The sequence below is a fragment of the Polyodon spathula genome, chromosome 10 (assembly GCF_017654505.1).
Source record: "Polyodon spathula isolate WHYD16114869_AA chromosome 10, ASM1765450v1, whole genome shotgun sequence".
Lineage (NCBI taxonomy): Eukaryota > Metazoa > Chordata > Actinopteri > Acipenseriformes > Polyodontidae > Polyodon > Polyodon spathula.
In genome coordinates, this window is record NC_054543.1 from 7087924 (window position 1) to 7113120 (window position 25197).

Here is a 25197-nt window from a genome sequence, read left to right on the forward strand (position 1 = left end):
ACTGCTCTAATGTTAGTCCCTCACCACCGATGACACAATCTCTTCCGGGATGTCTCACAGCAATAATAAGCCATGGGTCAATCAAATCAGTCTTTCTGAGCCTTGTCCTTGACTAAGGCTAGACACAAGGAACAACAAAAAGGGTATCCCGGCATGCTAAATTTTGATGATACGCTTCAAAAACACAGGAAACACGTCTACTACCGCGTATTGTGAAGTTTAACAGGACAAGATCGAGAGGAGGCTTGCTTGACTGTATGTACCACTTTTATTTGTTTGTTTGTTTGCTTGCTTACACAGTGGTGGTCCCATTTATTGCATCACTCCATCATTTTTATATTTACTGCTTTAACACCATATAGTCTATATTGTTGTTGTTTATATGCCAAAAATGAAATGTATTTATACAACAAAAAATTGTAAAAACATGTTTGACACATTGAAATAAATTACTAGATGTATTTAGGGTTAAAAAACTGTTTTGCAGGAAAGACAAGAGAAAGAAATGCAGCGATTAATATGTAACAAGTAACATAACACACTACTTTCATTATTAAGTAATAAGTAAGGGCATTATATATATATCTGAAGAGATGAGTAGCAAGTAATAAGTTACCGGTACTTTTTTCAGTAACATGCCCAACTCTGCAAATTGCTTCTCCATCCAACTATTGTATTTCAAAGGAAGCAGTCCATACATGATATTGTGTTATTAAAGACAGTGTTGCAGAAAATGGCTTGTTAATGACAGTGGATACATGGTAGAATTATATTACAGAGTGCATTGGTGAAAGAGCTGAAGAACATCCTAATTTTATATTGCAACCAGGGAACAAGTCCAATATGCCAATGGATTCCCATTCCTTTTGTCATTCACCACTCCAATAGATGAAGCGATGATGTACTGTACATTATTATTGATCTTCACAAAAAGTTTAACCAGTGATTGCAGAAATCTTTTTGATTACAGAAAATTTAAACCAACAATAACCGTATTTATTGGACTTTTTTGTAGACCTTTTTTTTTCAAACAAAACAAGACAAACTGTTTTATTCTGAACCTTTTGGGAGGAAAAAGAAAGAAAGAAAGAAAGAAAGAAAGAAAGAAAGAAAGAAAGAAAGAAAGAAAGAACTGTAGAAAGTACTGCAGTGGCATGAAACACATTTAAACATAACATGTGTGTCTGTCCCTGTGATGATCAGAAAAAATAGGTGTGTCATAACCATTCAATAATGCATCTATAACTGTGTTATAAGAGATGTTATTAACAGCAAACTAGAAGAACATGGGACAAAGGTATTTATAATAAATAGTACAATTGCTTTATTACTTGCCATCAGTCTGTACACTAGTAACACTAGAATATTAAATGTTAATTAACTGATATTCCTTGTTATTAATTGTCAATACTTACTAACATGTTGGCCATTCATCAACAGTCCAAAGCACCTTTGACCATTGTTCCATAGTCCAATTTCTGTGTTCTTGTGCATATTTTAGCCTTTTAGTCTTGTTCCCCTTTCTTAACAGAGGTATTCTTACTGCAACACATCATTTTAGTCCTGATTTAAAGAGTGACCTTCATACTGTTGATCTGATGGGCAATGACACCTGTGTCTTCTGCCAGTCCTGTTGTCAAGTATTGCTCATCCTTGTTAGACAGCTTTTTGGGTCTTCCGAGTCTTTTCCCTACGATTTGTCAATTCCAAATGATGATTCTCTGTACTTGTTGATTATGCTTCAGGTACCACACCTTGAAAATCAAGTGATGCAAGCTATTTCACTCAATGCTTTTCCTTCTTTATGCAAGTCAAGGTTGTTATAATAGTAGAAAACACTAGTGGAGTCTTTGAGTAAATTGTTTGTGGTCATAATGCATCAGACCAGAAAAATGAAACATGTCTAAGACTTTTGCACAGCAGTATATATATTTAAATATATAAATTAATTTTTACTTATTGCACCCTCTTGGCCCCTGATGTCCCTAAAATCTCAATCTGCATTCCCAACGACATGCTATATCACTTAACCAGGTCAGCTTTGCTAAATAACAAATAAGAAAGTTAAATATTTATCTGAAGAGATGCAAGGGTCTCAATCTTCTAATGTATTAAGATGTTTTATTATTGAATTTTAATTTTTTTTTGGTTTCCAAAAAAGATTGTGGTTAGTTTGGCTTATAGTCTCCAGTGATTATTGCCTTACTGGTGAACCCTCTTCCAAATAGCGGAAATAACCAGAAAATACGGGGGCTTTTTGTCCCCTAACATTCATCAACAGAGGGGAAGGAATTAGGTTTCATCTGATCACAGCAAACGTATTCCTTCACCTTGAGTTCTCAACAGAAGATCCTAAGCAGCATTTGACCTATTTTAAAGCATTCTGTATTCCTCAGTTATTTCAAAGTTATCAGTGCCCTTTTATTGTTCTTCTTTAAATATCACTTAATGCAACATGGTTGAAAGGGGCTTGCAATAGTTTTACTGTGGCGTAGGTTTAGATCTCAGGGCTAATGTTATTATATGTTATTCTAATAATTATTTTGTTCGGAACAATATTATTTTTTGTAACATCAGATGAAAAATATTGTACCTTATTGAGTTTTTTTTTTTTTTTTTTTTCTCAAAGCAGCAGTGTGAAGGAGTCATCTTTGTATCCACCCACCCATAGCTTAATAGTGGACTACATTTGCATTGAAATCTTCATTTTAGAAACCAGTGTGTACGTGTGTTTTATAGCAGAAATAAAGAAAAAATGAATCTTTAAATATGAGATTACTGTAATTACAATACTTGCTAATAAGCAGTCATGTAGAATTATATCTGTCTGGGGGACTGTGCTAATTAAACTCACCAATTGCCATTCTCACTGCCTGTGGAAGCTACATTTCCTGACTGTATTCTCAGCTCTCCTGCACCCAAATAAACAATGCACTGTGAAATTGAAAGAGATAGGAAAACCTTGTAGAACATGCCACAAGCATTAGTGCAGCATGCTAACAGATTCCGATACAGTGTTGACACAGTGTTGGGCTATAAACTTACAAAGAAACGTTCAAGGTGGGAGCGACTGGACTGAGCCGCGTGTATCAGGCGCTGCCCTGCTCATCACACTGTTTAAACCTTGCCAACTGTTGACATTTGGGCAAATGGATTTGTATCAGTTAATTGAATCATTCTCAGCAAGTTTGTCTATCTGCCTGATAACATCCAGCAATTGCCCCGCAACATTAACACTGACAAGGGACTTATGTAAAGACTGAGAGGCAGAAGTATCACATTAAAAGTTGTGTTCTGGACTTGCTGTAGTTTATATATATATATATAGCATGTCCTAACCTACCATAAAAATATTTCAGCACTGGTCTTGCATGTAATATACTCCAGCTGTATTCACGTTGAAGTAGGTTCTTAAAGATAGAAAACCTCAGAGAGACTGTCCCAGCTTTTACCCAAGTGTAGTGTATGATATATGTTTTCTTTATGCATATCTACTATATTATTATGACAAGCTGTGCAGAAAACCTGGCCTGGAGTAACAATGTTTTAGTTATTTTGTTACACTTAATAATAAGTGTTAGTAATTAGGCTTCTTGTATGAAATTGTCTCCCTGATTGGTCAATTAGCCAATTAGGTTTGAATTAATCCATCAGGTGGATATAAAAGAGGCTGCAGGCAGCCAGACAAGACAGAGAAAACTGGTATCAAATTGTTCTGTCACGAGGTGCTGTTCAAAGTGTCACAATAGAGGCAATATCACCAGACATGTGAAACGTCACCTTCTAGGAAATGTGTGCAAACTAAACCAGCTGTCAGATTCCTAAATGTGGCAGGTAGTGTGTCATTAAAGCAAACATTTGGAGATTTTTTTTTAAAGTGAAAGGCATAGATATTTGCAAGCCTTTTATTATGTGTTTTTCCACATATGAAAAAAAACGCAAACATTTCTGGCATGAAATCAAATTCCACTAGCAATAAATACTTTGTATATACATTTATGTAGCAAAATAGGTTTTATGTGGTTATATTGTGGTTGCAAATATGTATAGCTTTACAGTATTTACACTATTTTTTCAGAAATGGGGATTTTTACAGGGAACTAATTATTACACGCTGTTGGGTAAATTTCATGGAAACTGTGTGATCTGTGATAACCGTGAAGAGCATACAGCCTAGCCATGATGTGTCTGATTCAAGACAGGATGTTATTCTTAGCTGAGGTTCTGTTTCGAATCTTTCAGAAACATTACAAAGAATCACAAATAAGACTTCTCAATTGCTCTCTGGTGCCTTATCAACAGCATACAAATAACACATTAGGTTCTGAGTTCTGAGCACATTCGTAATCAAGATAACCAGCATCTTTGAAGTTGATGCAGAGCACATTTATACTTTCTTACTCTCCATGATAAAATGATTGCAATTAAAATAATTGTAATTAAAACACCAATTCTGCAGCAGGCAGGAAGTAACACACATGATATGAATGAATGACACAGTCCTGTTACAGTATACAATAGGCATCTGCAGTAAAAGGATGGTGGACAATGAAACATAATTCCTTGCTTAACGCATTCTAAAATAAAAATGCTTCACCCATAAGGAAATATATCTGCCAATGAGATGCATGCATCATAAACAACCTGAAATAAGCTGCAAATTTCTAGGAATCCAAATGACACATTTAGAATTGAAACCAGTGAGTGTATTTACAAGCACCAGCCGGTTTATTAAAACCAACGCAACATATTATTCAAGTAGTGAGTGTCTTATGACTTTCGTTTACACTTAAAGCAGTTTGATTAACTGGCTTTGTATTAAAGCAGAATGGATTATGTATACCTCAGCACCCAGATCCTCTCCTCCAAACTCAACTTAGTTTTTTAAAGCTGTCTCAATATAGTTCACAATATGGGTTCTCAAAGCCATTTATGGCAAATAAGTATCAAACACTTTCTTTTCAGAAAGGAAAGACTACACTCAAAAAATGAACTTACCTTGGCTGAAATACTCATATCATTTAGGGGTCTATAAGTGGTCTCAAGTTTTTTTCTTAAATGTTCTAATAATTTTAATTGGTGTGCTTTTCCATTTCATTATGCTGTTTCCATTGTCAATTACAGTAAGCCTTTTAAGGGACTGCTGTACACTTTCAGAAGTTTGATTTTAGTACCCCAAAGACCCCAAGGATTACATCTCTTTCAGAAACTTCTCTAAGGCAGTCTGCCTGTTATTCAGTAGCAGACTTCTAGTGTAACGCGAGAATGAATGGAATCCAACCACTGTCTATTAACCAGACACTGTAGAATTTCTCTATTTGTTAAAAAGGACTCTGAATAAAGCTTAAGTTATTGTACATTGATTTTAACTTTGAAAAGATTGGGAATGATAAAGGGGAGTAAAGGGAACCAGAAAAGAGGGAAGAAAGGTTGGAAAAATACCTGGAATAAAGTCTGGTGGTCGGTTTTCTTGTGTGTCTCTCTTAGACAGCAACCCTATTTCTACCCAATAAAAGTAACTGGTTCAACTGTGCTAAACCATAGCGGGATCTCAGTACCACCACTGTTTTTAATTGTATGGGTTATTACAGAAAGAAATACCAGTACACAAGAAGAAGCTCATTTGCACTGTCAAATAAAAGAGTCAACGATTTCAGTGATTTTATTGTTTAGATTAATTGAATACACAGCAGCATTGTGTATACATTGTTTGTTTTTGTTTTTCCCTGTAATTACAGGTATGATGTAATGGGATACCTTACCTTTGACGCTCAGTGAGTCGGGATAGAGTGGATTAAAACCATACTAACGGCAAAAGTTTCAGTGCATTAAACAAATATGTTTTCATCTCTTAGTCCTTTATTTTCTGGCTGATGAGTCAATTTCTTTAATCTTTTTTTTTTTCTTTAAACTGTGAAGCAATTCAGTTTTTGGAGTACAAAACTAGAAGAGATAAAAGGAAGAAACGGCAAATGTTAAACCAAAGGTTGGGATCCGACCCTACAGCATCACAAAACAGTAAATATAATGAATAAAAGAATAATCAGAAATGCGCCTGGACTCTTCACCTGTTGATAATTGTTTTTCTCCTAATTCAATCTCTCCACACCTCCCACCATACGAGAGTCCCTGTAGAGACTCAAGGCTTTGTATTTCTATTCCTCGAGGCCTACCTATTATAACTAGAATTGTGATTTACAATACAATTTCAAATGAGGTGTGAGCTAGAGCAGGAGGAACCTTTTTAATGATCAATGTGTTATATGTATATATATTTTATATAAAACCTTGGTTGTTGGGGTAGTTTTACTATATGTACTAATAGGAATTTTACTTTGGGGTTGGAGCCCCCTGGTGGCAAAATGGCATTATTTGAGTTTCTTCTCAGCATTATACAGTAAATCTGTGATTTAAGGTTCATTGCATCCTTTAACATACACTCTTGCCTGATGATTTAAACTAAAGAGATTGGGTGTCAAGTATACCGCTAGTGTGTCACTTGAAAAATAGATGTGAAATGGTTCAGGGGGATAGAAGAAATAAATAAAACTCTCAAGAGTTGCAGACAAAGCACCTGTTTTCTACTGTATTCAAAACAATGTCTGACATGATTCCTAATGGAGAAGCATGCCTCACTGCCCTCCTGGCATGCAAGGGCAGTGCTGTCTATCGCACAGAGAGCTAAAGAAGTCAGAATAGCCTTGACACCTCAGTCAAGCAAGATTACATCCATTCTCAGGACAGATTTTTACATTGACAGTTTCTTTCTTTAAAGAACAAAATACTTAAGATATCATGATGGCATCAGTAGTTCCCATGACAATAAGATCAGAAAAGAGATGAAGGGCCTGGCGCATGAAAAGATCAAAGCCGGGTTCCTACATTCTGCGATGTAGATGTCAATTCACAGAGCCTATTTATTTTCCTGATTGATTGATTGATTGATGCAAAGTTTATTTTCTATGGCTGCTGACAACTCTTGATTGACCAGCATCAAAAATAAAATGTTTGGTCAAGTCAAACAGTTAACTATTTTCACTTAGCTTTGCAATAGCACAGCAATCCTATCCTTACAGTAGTACAGCTAATCAGCTCTGTGCATAAAAAACAGCCCCATCACCACCAGGCACCAAAGCACTTGAAAGAGTGCTTTATTGATCCAACTCATTTTAAAAGATTCAAAGGTAAATGACATTTCTTGATCCATTTCTTTGCGTAACAGTCGATTTCTCAAGCCCAGAGATTTAAAGCACCCCTTTAGCCTTGAAAATGTTCTCAAAAATCTCTCCTGGAGGGCCCATCCTCTCCAGTTTTAGCAAGTAAAATGAGATGATAAACTGATTCAGGGTCTGGATGGAAGTTTAATTGGCTCAATTAATCAATTCATAACAGGGTTGGACCAAAAAGCATGACTGATAGGGCCAGCTTTGGCTACCCCACATTAGCCTGTCCCTTTGCAACGCTCTGCAACAAGGCTAAGGCTACGGCCAAGGCTGTTCGGTACAAAATCCATTAGTAAGACATACCACATAGACTGAAACAGAAAACAATACTAAGCAATTCTAATCCATTACGACAAGATAACTATGATATTTCAAACCTGTGCCAAGTTGATATACTGTTTAAATAGCGACCCTGTTTTCAACGCAAGATTGGTTTGTTAAAAGTGCTAGTCAACATTGCAACACTTTATAATGTTTGACTTATCTATTGCATGAGACAGAAGCACATTGAAAACTATTAAAAAAAAAAAAAAAGAAGTCCAGAGACATTACTTTGCTGTTTGAGGTGGTTAAAGATATAGAGGGTTCAGGGGATTATACCCATTTCCCCCAGACAGACTTTACAGATTGAGGAGTTGGGTCTTCAGTCTCCTTTAAGAGCCAATGGTGCTTAAATAATGAACATCTGACTGTTACATGAAAATACACAGCTGTTGGGTAGAGCTGAGATACCATTGTTCTCTGTTTTTTTATTGGAGATTCCATTATTTAAGTAGATCAAACCATCACTTTCTGGGATTAGCCTGGTTGCCCATCTCTGTACTTTCTTAAGTGCCTTAGTGAAGTGGTCACAGTATGTTATGATGGGGTTAAGCAAGTGCCCTGTGTAATTTTAGTGTACATTTCTTGTGTTCTACACTTATGGTTATCTAATGTAACATTCTGTTTGCCTTTTGTTGTTAAAGTGGAGTCTGCTATCAAAATGTTTCTTCTCTGTTTTACTTCCATTAATTGTGTTCATTATTATGCCGTACACTACAGTTCTTGCCATTTGTTTTTATTTTCCAAGGATTTGGCTTGTTACAGCAGATCCAAATCCCTTTGATTAGCGAGGAACCCAGCAATGTTAATACACTTACTGTTTAAATGATTCAAACATACTTAATAATGAGACTGTTGTTTCATGGTTAATGTGTTTAAAAGAATTTCTCACCATAAGACTGACTCATTTTGTTGGACAGTGTCATTAATAGTGCTTTCATTTAATGCCCTAGAATAGAGTGATATGAGCACTTGTTAAATCCTTAGCTTAACACTCTACCATTAAAACCCAAACAAAGGGTGAGCTACATCAGCTCCCAAAATCCCTCTGTTAAAAAAGAAACGCTGGATTGTTAACAATGCCACAGAACGCAAGATCGCTTTTCATGTCAGAGTTATCCATTGCGTGAGATTTTCAATGAACTTTGGTTACGGAAAAGTAAGTTGCTTAATCATCTTGAAAAGGATCCAGAGACTTGTAACTTTGTTGTGGTTGAGACGGGGGATTAAAGATATTGAAGGGTGGAGGGGATTAGGCTCATTTCCCCAGACACAGCTGTTAAAGACTCAGGCGGGCTTTCAGACTCCGTGAAGAGCCAGCTGTGCTTGAAAATCGGTTCTCTGAAACTTGCTTGGGAACACCCAGGTGGCAAAGCAGTGCGGCAGACATGAAATAGTAATCAGGTTGTGGGATGTGCCCATTGTGAAAGTACTCTCACTCATACAGGTTCTCTTTTTTCCTACCCAGTAACATATAGGATTTCAGATTCTAGGTTTTAACACCATACACTTCAAATAACAAAATATTGGGGAAGTAACATTTAATTCACTTTTCTGACTGCACACTAACGTAAAAGGCTGAATAAAACATGTTTTTTTTTTAATTCCAAAGAGGCATGGACAGATAGAAAATGCATAACTCCTCATGGGAAAGGTGTATGCATTTTGTTATGTAATTACTATAATGCTATGCTACCAGATGCAAGCTTGATATCATTTCCCATTTTTACCCCACTCACACCCCTTCCTTATTAATGTTCTTTTCGTTCCTGAATAGATAATTGCCACATCCTAAAATACATGCAAACATTGCCAACACAGAAGCCTTACTTTCACATAAATGACAATCAATTCCTCAGTGAATGTACATTTTTAAGTTATAACTTTTGTTTAATCAGTGCAAGATGGTAAACCGTGCAGCGAAAACCCTTGCTATCTGTCTCTGAAGAGCAGCAATCTGACAAGGTCTGACCACTGGGTTTGCTCCTAATTAGCAGGAAATGTATTCCTGCTGTCCTCTGACCCAGGGGAAGTTGGGAAAAGCCACAATTCCCGAGTCCCTGAGTTTAAGCTTATTGTAAATAGTTGGCTCCTGAAACCATTCTTGGTTTACTGTTAATTTCTTTTTATATTTTGTTGTCCTTTTTTTAGGTGCTCTCCTTTGACCACCCTGCTATTCACAGATTACCATAAATCTGCAGCAGTGCTTCTGAATCTAAAAAATTAACAGAACTTTACTTATTAACTACCTACTGTAGAGTGGATTTGTGTCTTGGCACAGAATAAGCCACGAGGAATGTGGTGGTAAAAGTGTGTGAAGATATGTGCAAAATCAATGCAGTTGATCATGTTCACTATGCAGAATGTGGCAGGCAGACAGACTATTGGCACATTTTTTGAATAAGGCCCCTAAAATCTGCCCTAAGAATCAAATTAGCTGCAGGAAGGAGCAGGTAAATTGTTATTCTTTATCGGGTTGTGTTCCAGGACATATCTGGTTAGGAATTGTCAGCATGTCATTGCAGCATTGTAGAAAATATTCTTTAAATAGCTGAAAAGCATGATGAAATACAGCTCCAACCAAACTTGTTGGGCAGGCCTGAGATTGTGTCGGTACGTTTATTTTTCAGCCACCTGTTTTGTTTACATTATTTACCGTTGTTGTAATGCATTACACATGTTTATTTGTCAGGCCATATGGGCCTTTTAATGAAGAGAACACTGTATTATAACTTGTCTGATTCATCTTTTGCAGTTCTTTGAAGTTGATTTTTAACTTTAAATGAAGGATTATGCAAATAATAAATTACAAATAAAATGATAAAGTACATTTAGAGAATGTTTAGAGAGTTTTAAGAGTGAAGACACCTTTGCAAACATATTCCATGCATGTCTGGATCATACCTTGATCTACGCTTTGCTGTCCAGAAGAACATCCTGTCTCACAGCATATTGCTCTGACAGATTCTCCTGTGACAGCTTTTAAGATGTGAAGTTAATACTTTACATACACTGCCGGGTCACTGTTAGTGGTTATTATCAGTTCAAATCAGAGCAGCAATTAAGCAAACGATAATAAGCGCAAAACATATAAATTCAAACGTTGCACGTCAATCAATTAGATTTTTAAAATTCTTACATGCAAGAAAAGAAGTTGTGAACCGCAAGGATACTTAGTTAAATTAATCGTGATGCACTGTAATTCAGTTACATTAAGGGCAGTGTCCAGTATGTAGCTAGCTTGTGCTTTAGTTAATGAACCAAAGTGCTGCAGAGTCCTCTGGTGACTGCTCAAACAAAATATAGCCTTCTTCCAATGAATTCCCAATCAAAAAGAGCGTGCTGCTGCTAACCAAGTGGCGTACAGGGATTGGTTGCTGTTTTAATAATGTACTGTATGAACAAATAAGTGGCATTTTTGTTCACATGTGAAAAAAAACTAGACGTTTCATATTCTATGGCATTGATTTGATCAACCTTTACCCCCTGGAATATGCCGCAGCTGGATTTTTAAGAAAATTTACTGGCACTGGGGGAATTGCCCTGGATTATATCAACCATTCATGTCTTCTGTTTTATCTCTCTTTTCACTCGCAGATGATTCCATAGTTTGACTCTACAGGAGAATTATGAATATTGTTTTATGCTTTCCTCTCGTTTTCACAGCCGTGGCATTTTAGATGCTAATTTTCCACACTTGTTAAACTTTATTCAGCTTCTCCACTTGGCTCCTTACTTACTTCAGGCAACCCGCCAGCACTATTTTATAATTGGCTCTTCATTTAAAATGTATTCCTACAAAATCCATCTGTTCCAGATGTACACATTGTTATTTATTTTATAAAGGCATCTTGTCTTTCGTACTGCATACTTTCAAAAGAGACAAGACTTTCAAACGAGACAAGACAATCCATCAAAGCCTTCAGTGGTGTCTTTCGCTAACAAACATATCATAGGAGTCAGTCACAAGAAGAGTATTCCAGAGATGCTTTAGAACATAAATCCTTTAGCAGGCCTTCAGTGCCCTGCAGTTTCTAATTGTACCTGCATCCTTGTGGCTTTTGAAGGATCCCAGTGTATCAGCAGCAGCAGCAGGACCAAAAATTTGACATGGAAACCTGTTCCATACCGCCATCTATTGCACACAGCTTGAAGGGCTGTCAATGTAATATTTAAGTTCTTTTTTACGTCAAGGAAGAAAAAACAGCAATGCAAACAAAAGAATAGAAGGGAGTTCTACATATTCATTTTTATTAAGAAATTATTTGGTTAACAAAGTGTATTAATTGTCTGCATAGTAATTGACATATATAACTTACTGGGGAAACAAAGTATTGCAACTCTTTAATGTGTTTATTATTTTCTGACAAACTTTTTTACTTCATGAGGAAGTCTGTATTTAGAAGTAAAATTGAATTGTGTTACAGTTACCTGTTTGGAACATAATAAAGTCATCCCCTCAACCTAATAATACTCTTCTTTAATTTCCTCAGAGGCTTTGGGAATGTATGTCTAGCTCGTTTCTATAAACCCTGATTATGCCAGTTTATCCTCTTTGTGGAGAATGTTTTGTTTGGGTCCCATCGCAATACTTAGCACAGAGATTGGCAGTTTTTCTCCTCCCCTGGGCTGCTACTTTGGATTAAATTGAAACTATGAAACAATTTTCATTTGCAAATTGTGTTATCAAAGATTCTTAAAGGATATTTGTGCACATATACCTCCCACCCCCCATTATTCTGATATTTTGTATGAATCATGCATCATAATCCTAGCAAGCAGACTTTTTTTCTGCTTGGAATTTACCAGTGTTCCTGGTTCTTCTGCTTCAAGACAATACTTCTTGTCTACAGCTGGCCTTTTTCAGTTGTGCCCAGTGGGTTCAGTACAATAAATGATAAGAATGTGCAAGTCTGACATAGAAATATGTCAAATTGAAATGAAGAAAAGAGATGCTGGAAGAGGGAGCAAGCGGCTCTTACTAATAGTAGAGTACCAGGACTGAGGAGCTGAAAATGTACCAAGAAATTGTGTAGATTCTCATGCTTCACGGAATTAAACCCAATGTATGTATTTATTTATGTATTTGTTTGTTTGTTTTTTACATGGGTAGTGTGTGTTTCCACTAGTAGAAAATTAGGTAGCTCTTTAGATTACAGGGCATACATAATCATGTAATAACATGGTAATAACAGCTAATAGTTGCTTGTCTTACATTGTGTCTACTAGTAGGATAATTACATGGAATTACATGGAAATGGTCTGCGCCAAGGTGTTACCATGCAATTACATCAGGCAACAAGACGTAGTCTGCAATCCTGTGAAGTGAACCGAAATGGCTTTAAAATCAGTTCTCTGTGTGTGTTTCCAGTTCCAGCAGACCAAGGGGAATCTTATTTGATTTGGGACTCAGTTGGTTCCACTTATAATTGCAAGTTAGCAGAATGTTGTCACTCCAACTTGCTCTGAGGACGATACCTAAATGCTAGAGGCGGGTATTAAACTGAGGATTGAAGGGGAAAGACCACGTAGACAGAACAGAGGTAACTTAGTAACTGGGAAAAATTACGTGAAGGCACTTATGAATGGCATTTGTACAAAAACATGATGTATGTCATTGACCTTAGATTGTAGACTACAGTTAGAACTGCCAGCAGCCCCAGATTGATATTGGAAGGTTTTACAAAATGTTCCCAATTGTTATTTACAAATGGAAAAGCACCCAATAATGTTACCAAACCAAGACAAACAAACTGTGAGATATATTACTGTATGCTTTGGCATGTTCTACTGATTAGATTCTTGCCAAAATGGGGTTTATAAACAGAAAATGGAAATCAAGAAACTGGTGCAGGTTGCAAGAAAAAAAAGCAGATTGCCAAGAACACAGTATTCCAACGTGACTCTGATAAGTTGAGGAAGCTGCAACTCCAGTGTTTCACAATACATTTGAGGGCAGTATATAAATATGCTTCCATCCCATGTAGATTGAAAACAGTTTACTCCCTCTGGTAAGAGCAGAGAAGCTTTAGATAAGGCACAGTGTTTGTATTAAAAGTCAGCCTCAGTTAAGTTCTATGCTTTGGTGGCTGAGCTTTATCATTGTTTCAAGGCTGACAACCCAATTTACATCAAACCCAGACTGTCAGAGCCTCCAATTTCAACCCGTTGTCCAGATTTTATGATTTCTGAATCCCTGATCCCCAGACAGTTACTGTACCGTTCTAGAAAAATTGAGCACAAAAAATAAACAATCACATTTAAAGCAGCCTCAGAGTTGTAGTTTGGAATCAGTGTTGTGTAAGCAGATTCACTCTATAAAAATTCTGGGCTGCAGCTGACTAAAGAATTACAACTCCCAGACTACTGTGACTGAAAAGGTCATCTCCCACCAGCAGAGGGAACAGGGGGGACCTGACCATCCAGCAGGAGCTGGCAACTACGGAGTTAACATTCCGTAGTCGGCCTACTAGGAGGCTGGTGGAGGGGAACGAGGTACACCTGGTTCCAAGCCCAGGTAATCGGGTAAGGGGCGGGGCCAAGGTGTACAAATAGGACAGCCTCTCCACCGGTCGGGACAGTGTTCCTGGGACAGAGGAGAGAGAGCACCTACACGCTGGATAAAAGCCTAACCTATTCGCTATGCTTTTTGTTTGTCAGACTAAGCAGAGCTGTTTCCTACCTTAAAGCTGCTGGCTACTAGTCAAGCACGGGATTGTGGTATTTGAAGAACGAGAACTTAGTTTGTGCACTCCTCTCACAAGACCTGTCTTTGTAAATAGTGTGTTTTAAAGTGACAGTCTTTTTGTGCACCATTTTTTGTTTATGTGTAAATAAACGTGGTTGCGCCTTTTTGAAACCTGACTCTCTGTGTGTCATTCAGAGGCCTACTACATCTACCTGAAGACATTTTCACAGAACTTGGAAGATGCTTTTTACTTGTTCAATGCTGATTCCTCTATTGAGTCTGACTCAAAAACGTATACTTCCTACCACTCACATTTTACTTATGATTAACATCAATCCATCAATTTTAATCCATCAAGGTTTAATACATTAAAACTGCAGCTGCCATCTGTTAAATAATACCAGTGATTTAGTAGGGCTGAAGGATACTTGATAAGTAATCATATTCATTAATTGGGAACAAAACTATTCCAAGAGAATAATTGGCATTGTCTGGTGAAGCCCCGCAAATCAGCATCCCACAATGCCATCATTGAGATGTATAATTCCACTAGAACTATGATTTATCTCTGCTATAAATACATTAGAACTGCAGATGAATCAAATATTTGTAACATATTTGTAATATTTGTAACAAAATGTTTTAAGTATTTGATGAGTCATAGCTAAAAAAAATTCTCTAAATCTTACCTGCCGTGCATTTCCATTAGTCAAGTGTGCTGTTTTGAAAAAAAACACGTTATAGCAAACATGTATTCTCATTTTAAAACATTTGGGACAACACTAGTTTAAAGAAAGTTCTTAGTTTCCATGCCTTGCTCTCAGGAAGTCAGTTCCTGTTTTACATAAGTCAATAGGGAAAGCAACTTGTTGGTTAATGACAGGAAAGAATGAGTTAAAGGGATGTGAGATATGTCACTCTCCTGGTGAAATGACCAAGGAAGTGCAACACTAATTGAAAGCATGCCTTGCAAACAAACTGCACATATATGAGCTAAATTCCCTAATTACATTAGATTAACAATACCTTTAGTCAAGGTTGAAAAGCTGAAGTCAACAATGATGAGGTGGTTACTGAAAAAACTTTAAAAAAAAATAAAAAATAACGAAGGTTAAACCCTTAGTTGCTACAACTTTTAGGGAAACAACAGCATGTCCTTCTTTTAAGCAAGAGGGTGTTTTTATTGAAGAAAAGTTTCCTCTCCTGAATGAGGTGTTAACACAAAGCATTAATCTGCACTTTTACAAAGCCCAGCACAGATTGCCAGGCTGCCAATCTCTAGTGATCAGCAGGACAGCTCCATCTCATGCTATTATCTGCTCTGTAAAAACAGATACATCTATTAGCCTAGACGCTACTCGTTTCATGACTCTGACAGGTTCCCTGGAGCCCCCATCCATCTGAATTCTCAAACACAAGTGCCCTTTATAGCTGTCGACAGCTACAGACAGGAGTAATGGGCAGAGGCAGATTAGGGTTGCTTAAAACAGATCTGGGAGGGCATCATTAATAAAATACCAGGAGTTATGAAAAACAGTTTATTTTATTTGGCAGTGTCGAGCTCTGTTGTTTTAATGTACAGGTTTTTGGTTGAAAGAAGAAGGTCCTGGATTGGAATGAATGGACAGAGTCCCACCTCTGAAACAAACAAAGAACCCCAAATTCTTCAACAGAAGAATCCAAGACAGTTGTGGTTAGGAGTAAGGCTCAATCTCCCCTCAATCAAATCGGTAACTGAAACTCACTGGCAACTTTGAGAGGCAGATCTTACAAAATGCATGCCAGTTCATATCGTCAGTTTACTCATCACTTATGATTTGTACTGTTATATGGCAGTGTGATGAGTCAAAGGGGTTTTGGTCTGTAATTCAGCCTCCCGGCAATAGAAGGCACCAAACTAACTCGGTACTTCCCTTATCAAGACCATGTGACCGTGACAGAGAAGCGTCACCTTGGTGAGGGACGGAAGTGCGACTATGTAGATCCCGATTATAATCTCGTTTTGAAGCTGAATCTGCCTAGAGAAGCTGGATGAGGCGCTTAACAGACTGTAGCTTGCTTCACAGAGACCTGAGAGTTTCATATAAGGGTGGCTCCACAGGGGAGGCATGCTTTTATAAAGGAAGGCATGGTTTAATTTACTGGTACAGCAAATGGATGTTTCTCTGTTGCCCAGTGGCGCTTGGCAGACACAGAGGGAAGGCACTGACATGCAGGTAGTTTGCCTGAGATGTGATTTAGAGCAGAGCAGTGTTCTCCATTGTTTTATTTTTATATCTGACTTGTAGCAAAGTGCAGTATACCATACTGTACTGTACATAATGATGGACTATGAATAATGTAAGGGGTTGATAAGCCTCAAATTATTGCCCCCCCCTCCCCTGCGTCAGGGGCCGTCCCCCCCCAGGGGGGGTCCCATTATTATTTCCATTAGGTTCAATTCTTCAATATTAGAGTGTGTGTGAGGGTTTTGGGAAAAGCTGTCATTTTGAGAAATAACCTTCTTAACTCCCATTGCATGAATTTCAGGCGTTATTTTCTCTACATGTTATCAGTCGCCAGTCAATTCCAACAATAACTGCTCAGCAGTTTTCTGCGTCGTTGTCTGTATATATGTGATACAGGGGGGTTTGATGTCCAGGTTTAATTTTTTGTAGTCTGTAATCCTTTGCATAAACTCCCTTATGATGGCCTTAGCAGTTAACTATCTATTCAGGGATATCAAGTTTTTTAGTTTACAAGGGGATAAACTGGAGAACAACTGCCCCACACAAAAGTAAAGTTGCAGCAGGATTTGGTATCAGAAGGGATCATTTTCAAAAGCAGTTTATCTCACTGTTATCTTTTTCAATATTGCACTATAAACCAGGAAAGCATTTGGGAATTATCGACAGAATGAGAATCATCAGAAAATGCTGTTAAAATTGACATGCACTCAGTATGTGAAGATCTAGCTCCATGTGTAAGCTTCTCCTGTTACAAAAATGTGTAATTCCTTTAAAGGTGACTGCCCTAAACTGAGCAGAGCTCTATGCAGTCCAATGGTCAGGTTTTTTTTTTTTAATGTGCTTGAATCTCCCTGATCTTGTTTAATACGGTCACAAACCGAAACTGTAGTGAATTGCGTGTCTGTGGACCCTCCTCTGAGACAATTTAGTGGCTTGATCTAATTCAGCTCAGTTTACAGCTGAGTTGAGGTCAAATGTGTAATGCAGTTAAATTGGCAGTTCTTGGGGAGTAGCCAATCCTACAAAGAGATAGTAAGCACAGGGAAAAAATGATCCAAGCAGAAAAAAACAATAAAGAATCATAAAACCCATAATTGGATATTAGAGGTAATAAATGAAATATTAGGACAGTGTTATGTATTTTGGCTCCAGAAATAAGTGAGCGCAGACAAGGAGAACCATACAAAATCAAACGTTGTTTATTCAGTCACAGTTACACACAGAACACAGAACGCAGAACCCCAAGAACACCAAAGCATACACATGTCTTTCCTTTTATACTCTCGCTAACACGCAGCCTTACACGTGCTGAGATGCACTCAGCTAACACGCGGCCTTACACGTGTTGATATACACTGTAACAATTGTGTGCGTGCTGTGCACGTGAACAACGCTCTACACCTGCAGAGTAATATAAAACAGACAGTGTAGAAGATAGAACTGCTCTGTATTTGACATAAATTTTTCAATTAAATCATATGATAAGATCTCAAGTAACAGTTCAATGGAGATGGAATTCCTTAACGACAGATTCTAGGACGCTCATGCAGCAAAATCAATTCTCACCCTTCCAACTGTGATACTTTGTCTTTGTTCAATGACAAGCTTACTGCTGGAAGGTCTGAAAGGACTAGAACGTAATGAATTAATTTAGAAATTGTTACGTCAAATGCAGTGCTATTTGTTATGCTTGTCTCCAGGTCCTGGTTTAAAAAAGAAACAATTACAAGTGAAGAATGTATTTAAGTAATTTATATCAGCGGTAATTCCATTTCCTATAAGGAACGTTAAATTAGCTTGTTTCTCCATGCATGTCAATTAATACGAAGGGTTTGAAGTCTTCAAAATCTATGACATTTTTGTTGTTAATTTCTCCTTTATTTTAAAATATGTTAATTCATTCTTCCTGGTACCCTGTCACTTCCTGTGATAGAGGTTAATTTATATTCTATGGCAAAACAACCTCACAGCCATGGCCCCTGGAGCATCGCATTACACAGGAACTAACCTACCAGAAAGAGCAGTTTGGTACATGAAGAATATACACATCCCTGATTAAAATTCACAAATCACTGATGTTAAGTGATTGTAGCTAACAAGATAATGCCATGCATCTTAACCATTTTCCATTCGTTACAAACATGTTATAGCACCCATGTATTTACATTTTAAAATATGATATGTGGTGCTACTTTAGGTTAAAGGAAGCTCTCTGTTTCTATGCATTATTCTTGAGTTATCTGTTTGCCCTTGTACCCCCTGGGCCATTTCACCTCTTCAGTGGCTAATGGATCTAAGCATGTAACTGGCTGAAAGCGTGTCAGTCAATAGAGAAGCAGCTGATTAGTTATTGACAGGAACGAAGCCAGTGAAGGGGTGGGGACAATTTCTCCAGTTGAAACAATCAAAAAGTATGGCTTCCAAACCAAAGCTTAGTGTAGTACACAATATCATGTTTTAAATGAAAATACACGTTTGCTACGACATGTGTTTCTTAACAAAACTGCATTTTGACTCACCAGAGTCTCTTTGTTTTATCTATAATTACTTAGAAAATTAATTTTAAATCCATTAGGGTATTGCTGTTGAACATTTTTATACCCCAAATCCATCTTGTTGCTTTTGCTGTGGCCTGTTCTGCTGGTGTTTCTTCATGTTAACATGGTACAATAGTATTACGATTGTATCCTAATTGGAATTTTCCAAACTGTTATCCGGTAAACTGTATTTTTTAGAAGAAGGACTTACTGCATAATGTCACTTGGAACTAAAGTAATTAAAAAGGCCAATATTACTATACCGGTACTGTTGGTTTTCGCATTCCTGTCAAATTGATCAGATAGCAATTAGTCACAAGTCAGACAGAAGAAATTGGATTGCTGAAAACAATTCCATTGTACATGTTATCTTACCTGGTAGTCAATCTGCAAAGTGTAGCAGAAGTCATTAATGGGGCTTCTATTTCTTATACAGTGCTCCTTCACTATAACACGTGTCTCAGGGGACGCACAATATTAGCATTATAACCGAAGAACCTCTCTATAATGCACATATAGAAGCAAAAATGTAATTTTCTGTGAATTAACATGTATAAAGCACCATGTAATCAACACTATATTTTTTACCAAAACAAAAAAAAAAAGGTAACATTAGCAGTTTTAAACTATAAATTGCCTGATTAAACGGCAGTTGGGAATTCAGTTCAAAGTGATAAGCAAACCAAATGTGAGAAGGAGATCGGGTCGGGAGAGGGTAAGAGGGAATGGGCTTACCCCAGGTTCGGCTGCCAAAGCGAGGCTGAAGCGAAGCTGCAGCTTTCTCCTATCACAGCAAAAAAGTAAACACATTAGGAAAGATAACCACATCGTAGGCCTAATATGTATTTAGTTTTAAAACAAATGCTGAATAAGATGTCTGTGTTATAAAGTGCCACCGCAGCTTTTCTTCAGTTCAGATGCTGTATCAAAAGGGAGAGACAGAAACGAAAGTTAGACTGAGAAGTTGTTTACAGTTTGAACAACTGGAATTGGGGAACATGCTGTAAGAGCATTATATCCGCATGAAAAATATTTAAAGATGCCAAATCCAAACAATATATATTGCCATCCCTTTCCTATAAATAATAATATTTTCCTTTTCTGTTCTTCAGGATTTGAGACTGCATGAAATTCAATAGACAGTAAATTTGTTTTCAAAGAATGAGAATGAAGCTTGAAGAAATTCTTAAGCAAATGCCCAGACTAAATTACGGACCCTGCAATTCAATTGCTCTGCCTTGGTATACACTGCACATATACAATATACACCTGTGGCATGTCGCAATTTGGCAGTCTTTACTTGAGATGCCCAGAACTGAATGACTGGCGGTGTTTGGGTCTCAGTGTGGTTGGTCTTTTGCAGCACTCCGAGGAGAAGCTCTCATGGCTGCTTGAAGACATCATTCCTAGCGGTGGACAGTGCTCTTGTCTCGTACCTTTAAGTGAAAAAAGCGATGTCCACTCTATTTATATACAGTGTGTATCCATATTTGAAATGCCTGCTAAGTATAGTTTTGTTCCCATACGGGATTGATTCTATCGAGGCAGGCAGATGGACTGAGCACCGTTTCCCGATGCCCCTTGAGTGCGATTTTTCTTTTTCTTTTCATTTTTTTTTTTGTTTGTTATGAAAGAGATACATGGTGCTGTCAGGTACTAATGCAGATATAAGCTGATTAACTCACTGGCTAGCCACTTTCGAGCCTGCCTTAGCCATCACACAAAACACAAGGGAAGCAGCATTAACTGACAATGCATTAAATTAACAGAGAGAGCAATAAAAAGGGAATTAGTCGTCTTTCAAGCATAATAATTGAAAGTAATCTGCAAAAGGAGGGAGACACACAGATAAAGTGAATTAGGAGTGGAGGGGGCAGTCTGAGCCAGACTAGTCACTGGGTTATTTTCCCTTAAAGGTTAAATGAATTTACTGCAGCGTACCAAGATAAAATCATACCAAAGTGTGGTAAAAACTCTATGGTAATGTGTGGTGAAGTGTTAAATTACTGTTGCTGTGATGCTACATCGTTAACATTCCAGGGATATTCTATTTATTTATGTGTGTGTGTTTTTTGATAATTGTTTATTACATTTTAGCGAGTGCACACCCCAACCCTAATCTTGACAACCCTTCTCCCTGCCTCATAGCCCCCAGTTAGCCATCCGGTGGGAACCCTACCTCCACTTCTGGAATCTCCTAAACTTTGAATTTCGGTATGATTCAGACCTCGGTATGAATTGAACCCTGTAGTTTGTTTGTTTGTGCTGACACTCATACTCATAATTGCCTTTGAGGAGTATTTATCGGCAGGTATTAAATAAATCCCTCATCTTTACAACTGAGTACTAATCAATGGCAATTAACTTCTGCATTGAGTGTTTTAAAAGCAGATTAAAAGTGAATTTTCCTCTCATTCGGGAGGGCTGACGGTTTTATTGACATACTGCCCCAGCGAGGCTGTAAACTGACAGCGTTCTTGTCTCAAACAGGGGATAGTCTCAGTACGAGCAGTGCATCACACAACACTGCCCGTCACAAAGGCTAGCAATGACACTGCCTAAACTGTCTTGCCTGTCAACTAGGTTGGGATGAGACTGACAGACAGGATACATCGAGTGATTCCACCAGCGTCCGTTAGCTGTGTGTGGAGTGAGTTGTCACATCAACACAGCACGTACCGACAGAATAAAAAGCAAGAAAAAAAAGAAGCACAACCTTTGAGGCTGCCATGTAGCTGTCAGCCTGTGATCAGAGTTCACGATGACTAAAGCAAGATTTAGCAGTACATGTCGGGGTGCTGACTGGTGCAGATTTCATTTTGCACACAGCAGATAGTAATGAACTAGCTGCTGAGATTTCTGCTGTCGCCGAGTAAACTAGTAAAAGGAGTTTTGTACTTATTTGTCAGACTTAATGGCTAAGGTGTTTGTGTCTCTCTCTTTCTATGTTTTTTTTTTTTTTAAACTGGGGTTGTAAAAAAAAAAAAAAAAACACCTGCTATAGCATTGTCATTTAGGTGTAAGGCCACCATGGGCAGCCAGGCCCTTATAAAAGTTACATACCATGGTAAAACGATGGTAAAGTGCAGCAGAGTAAAAGCATGGTAAATACCATTATGGGAAAGCCTTGTGAAAAATGCAGTTGTACCACATGGTAAATACATAACATAAGATCTGGGGGGGGGGCATAGTAAACTGTAAAATAAGCATGCAAGTATAGAATGTTTTACTTTTACAACTGCAGGTAAATCTGTTCACAAAATATTATTTCACTGAGAGTTAAGCAATTGGGGTGCAGTCAGTTGATCCTGCTACAATGGCACAGTATAGATTTCATTGAATTACTTGTAAGTAGAGCTAATACGACTCCACCTGACCCCAATGTTGCAGCAGCACACTTCAGATTATTATTCAAACAATGTTATGGACCAAGATCAGTTGTTTTGAACTACAGCACTTAGATTGAATTGGTTTATACTGTATTTTCTTATGCTGCATTATGTGAATGTAACTCGCATTTGAGGTCCTATTACCTGTAACCCAGGTGATGGCTTTATGATGTTGAGCCAGAAAAGACTGTGAAAATAACAGTGAGAAACTGTTCTGCTAGTGAGCTGGCAATTTCTTTTTTTTCAGTGTTTTTTTGTTTGTTTGTTTGTTTGTTTTTGTTTTTTCTTTAAAATGAGCAATCTATGACCATTGGCATGAATGGAATAAGCATAGATATTGCAAACAAAACAACTGAAAAGAAAAAAAAACAGCTAGAAATTGATTGCCTTTCTCCTGCCGCTTGTTTAATCAAGCTGAATCCCAAGCAGGGCACGACCGCCATCGATAAATCAGGACTTGTTTGTGTGTGTGGAAAACAGACAAGGGGAAAGGTCTCTTTAAGAAAACTGGACACCTGTCGCTTGGGTGCCATTGATCCCAAAGGTAAATTTATCAATGCCTTGACGCCCATGATGGAAGTAAAAGGCTACTGATCACCCCTTCATCCATTCATCATTAATCTTCATTTAACAATTAAGTGCCCCAGTCCCATTAAATGTGTAATCGACTGGCCCTGATTAAACCAGGACTGCCACGACTAGCCAGAGGATTTCTAATTTTGTCTTTGACTACGGAAGCCTAAAGATCAATAAATAATTATAGTTCATGTATGCTAGAGCTAGTTACATATTCAATAGGTTTAATGGATTTTTTAAAGGCATTTTATTAGGTCATGATCTTTTGTTGTGTGTATTTTTTGGTATGCATGCCTTGCATCTGGTTACATTGATTCATATAAAATAATAAAAACCAAGTACATTGGACTATCACTCGGGAACAGAAATATACAAAATGAAAATGGGAAGCGTCCAACCTGTTCAATGTTCATGAGTTATCTATCCCCCATGCATTCCTCTGAATTACTTTTTTTGCATTAGTTCTTTGTTTAGTTAGACCTCAGCACATGTTCTCGTCTCAGAAGTGTCGTAAAGAAAATTGTCCTTTCCTCTGATTGTGGATATATATGACACACTTAGCTAAAAAAACTGGAGCAAATAGTTTCAGTTTGACGGATTATATAACAGAGAAGTGAAACAGAGGAATGACGTCATGTCTCATCTTCTTGAGCCTCCCCTGTAATGGAGCACTGACACGCTAAACAATTATGTTTTATAGGAGGAAGTTTTCTTGTGATAAAGTACAAAGAAAACAGCATTGAAGTAAAATAAAATAACCCCATGGCATTTTAATCTCCACAACAACAGAAAAAGCCCATCTCAGATAATGGGCTTTTACCTCCATTTACCTTAAGATTACATATTGTGATTGCCAGCTACACAAATATTTCAGTTTGCTCCTACACATAGCTGAAGATTGACAAATGACAGCTTGTCAACCATTAACCCAATTCGGCGACTCTTTCTGTCTCTCAGTGTTTGTGTCTCTATTTTCTTCCTGCTTGCAAAAGTTTTCATTGAAATGACCCCTATAATCAACAGGGTGTGCACAAAGCCAAAACTTGAATTGGATAACAAACCTGTGTCTTAGTCATTCTTAGTCACATGAATTACAAAACTGTAGCCAATCTAGTGCCATTGTTTCCTCATGCGACATGTACCAGCCAATAAGAGTTCTAGGTAGCATAAAGGATGCTAAGAAGGATGAATAATAAGACTTATATTGGCACATAGCTTGTGCTCTATACGCAATTGAAAGAAGCACATTTTATAGCTGGAATGGAATGCCTTAGGCTAAAGTAATATTTTTAATATATTAATTTGTTTTGAAATGCAGACCCTGTTCTAAAGCGTTACAATCGACTGACCAATGGAGGCGCTCAAAGTAATGTGCAGGTTTGTATTAATGATTCACAAGTATTTTAAAGAAATGTAGTAATGCAATCCAACAGAAGTTTGTACGAGAACTCTTTGTCAGTGTGAGCCTGCGGTGTTGCTTGTTAACACAAAGCCTGCTTTCTCTATGGTAAAAGCCTGATGTGTGTCAGTGCCAGATATCCTCTTTCATTTTCATCTCTTTGTCAGTGCCCTGCATTGCTGTAGATGCAGTGATTGATGTAGAGCACACCTCTGAGCAGCCAGGTTGGTAAAAGCATTATTCTCAGTGCTTCAGTGGAATATTTTTTGGCAGCTGTTGCTAAAAGTATAAAACAAAAAAAAGTTGTATTTTTTTATCTACCATGTTTCAAGCACAGAAAAGGGAGCGCTATGGTAATAGATTCCTTGTTTACTACCTCATTTTCAGTTTTCTCACAACCTATTCCCAATTTGCACAGCACTCCTTTGAAATGCACAGCATAGCTGTGCACTAAATCATTTTGTCTTGCTGTTACTCTATTTGCAAAACAATGCAGTCTTGTGTAAAGCAATGTATCGATGCAGAGATATTTAGCCTTAAATATATGTAGATTAAACATCAGAGACATCTATAGTTTGTGAATAAAGAAAATACCTTTGAAAGCACAGACAAAATTTAAATACATTTCTTCAAATAGATTGATTGATTTTTCCTCTTAGTCCTACACCTGTTATTAAATATTTCAGAATTTACTAGGTTCGGATTAACAGAATACAAAACCTGCCCTATGTATTAAATATTTTTTTCTGTAAACAGGCATTGCACCACACTGGAAATGCATATATATATATATATATATATATATATATATATATATATATATATATATATATATA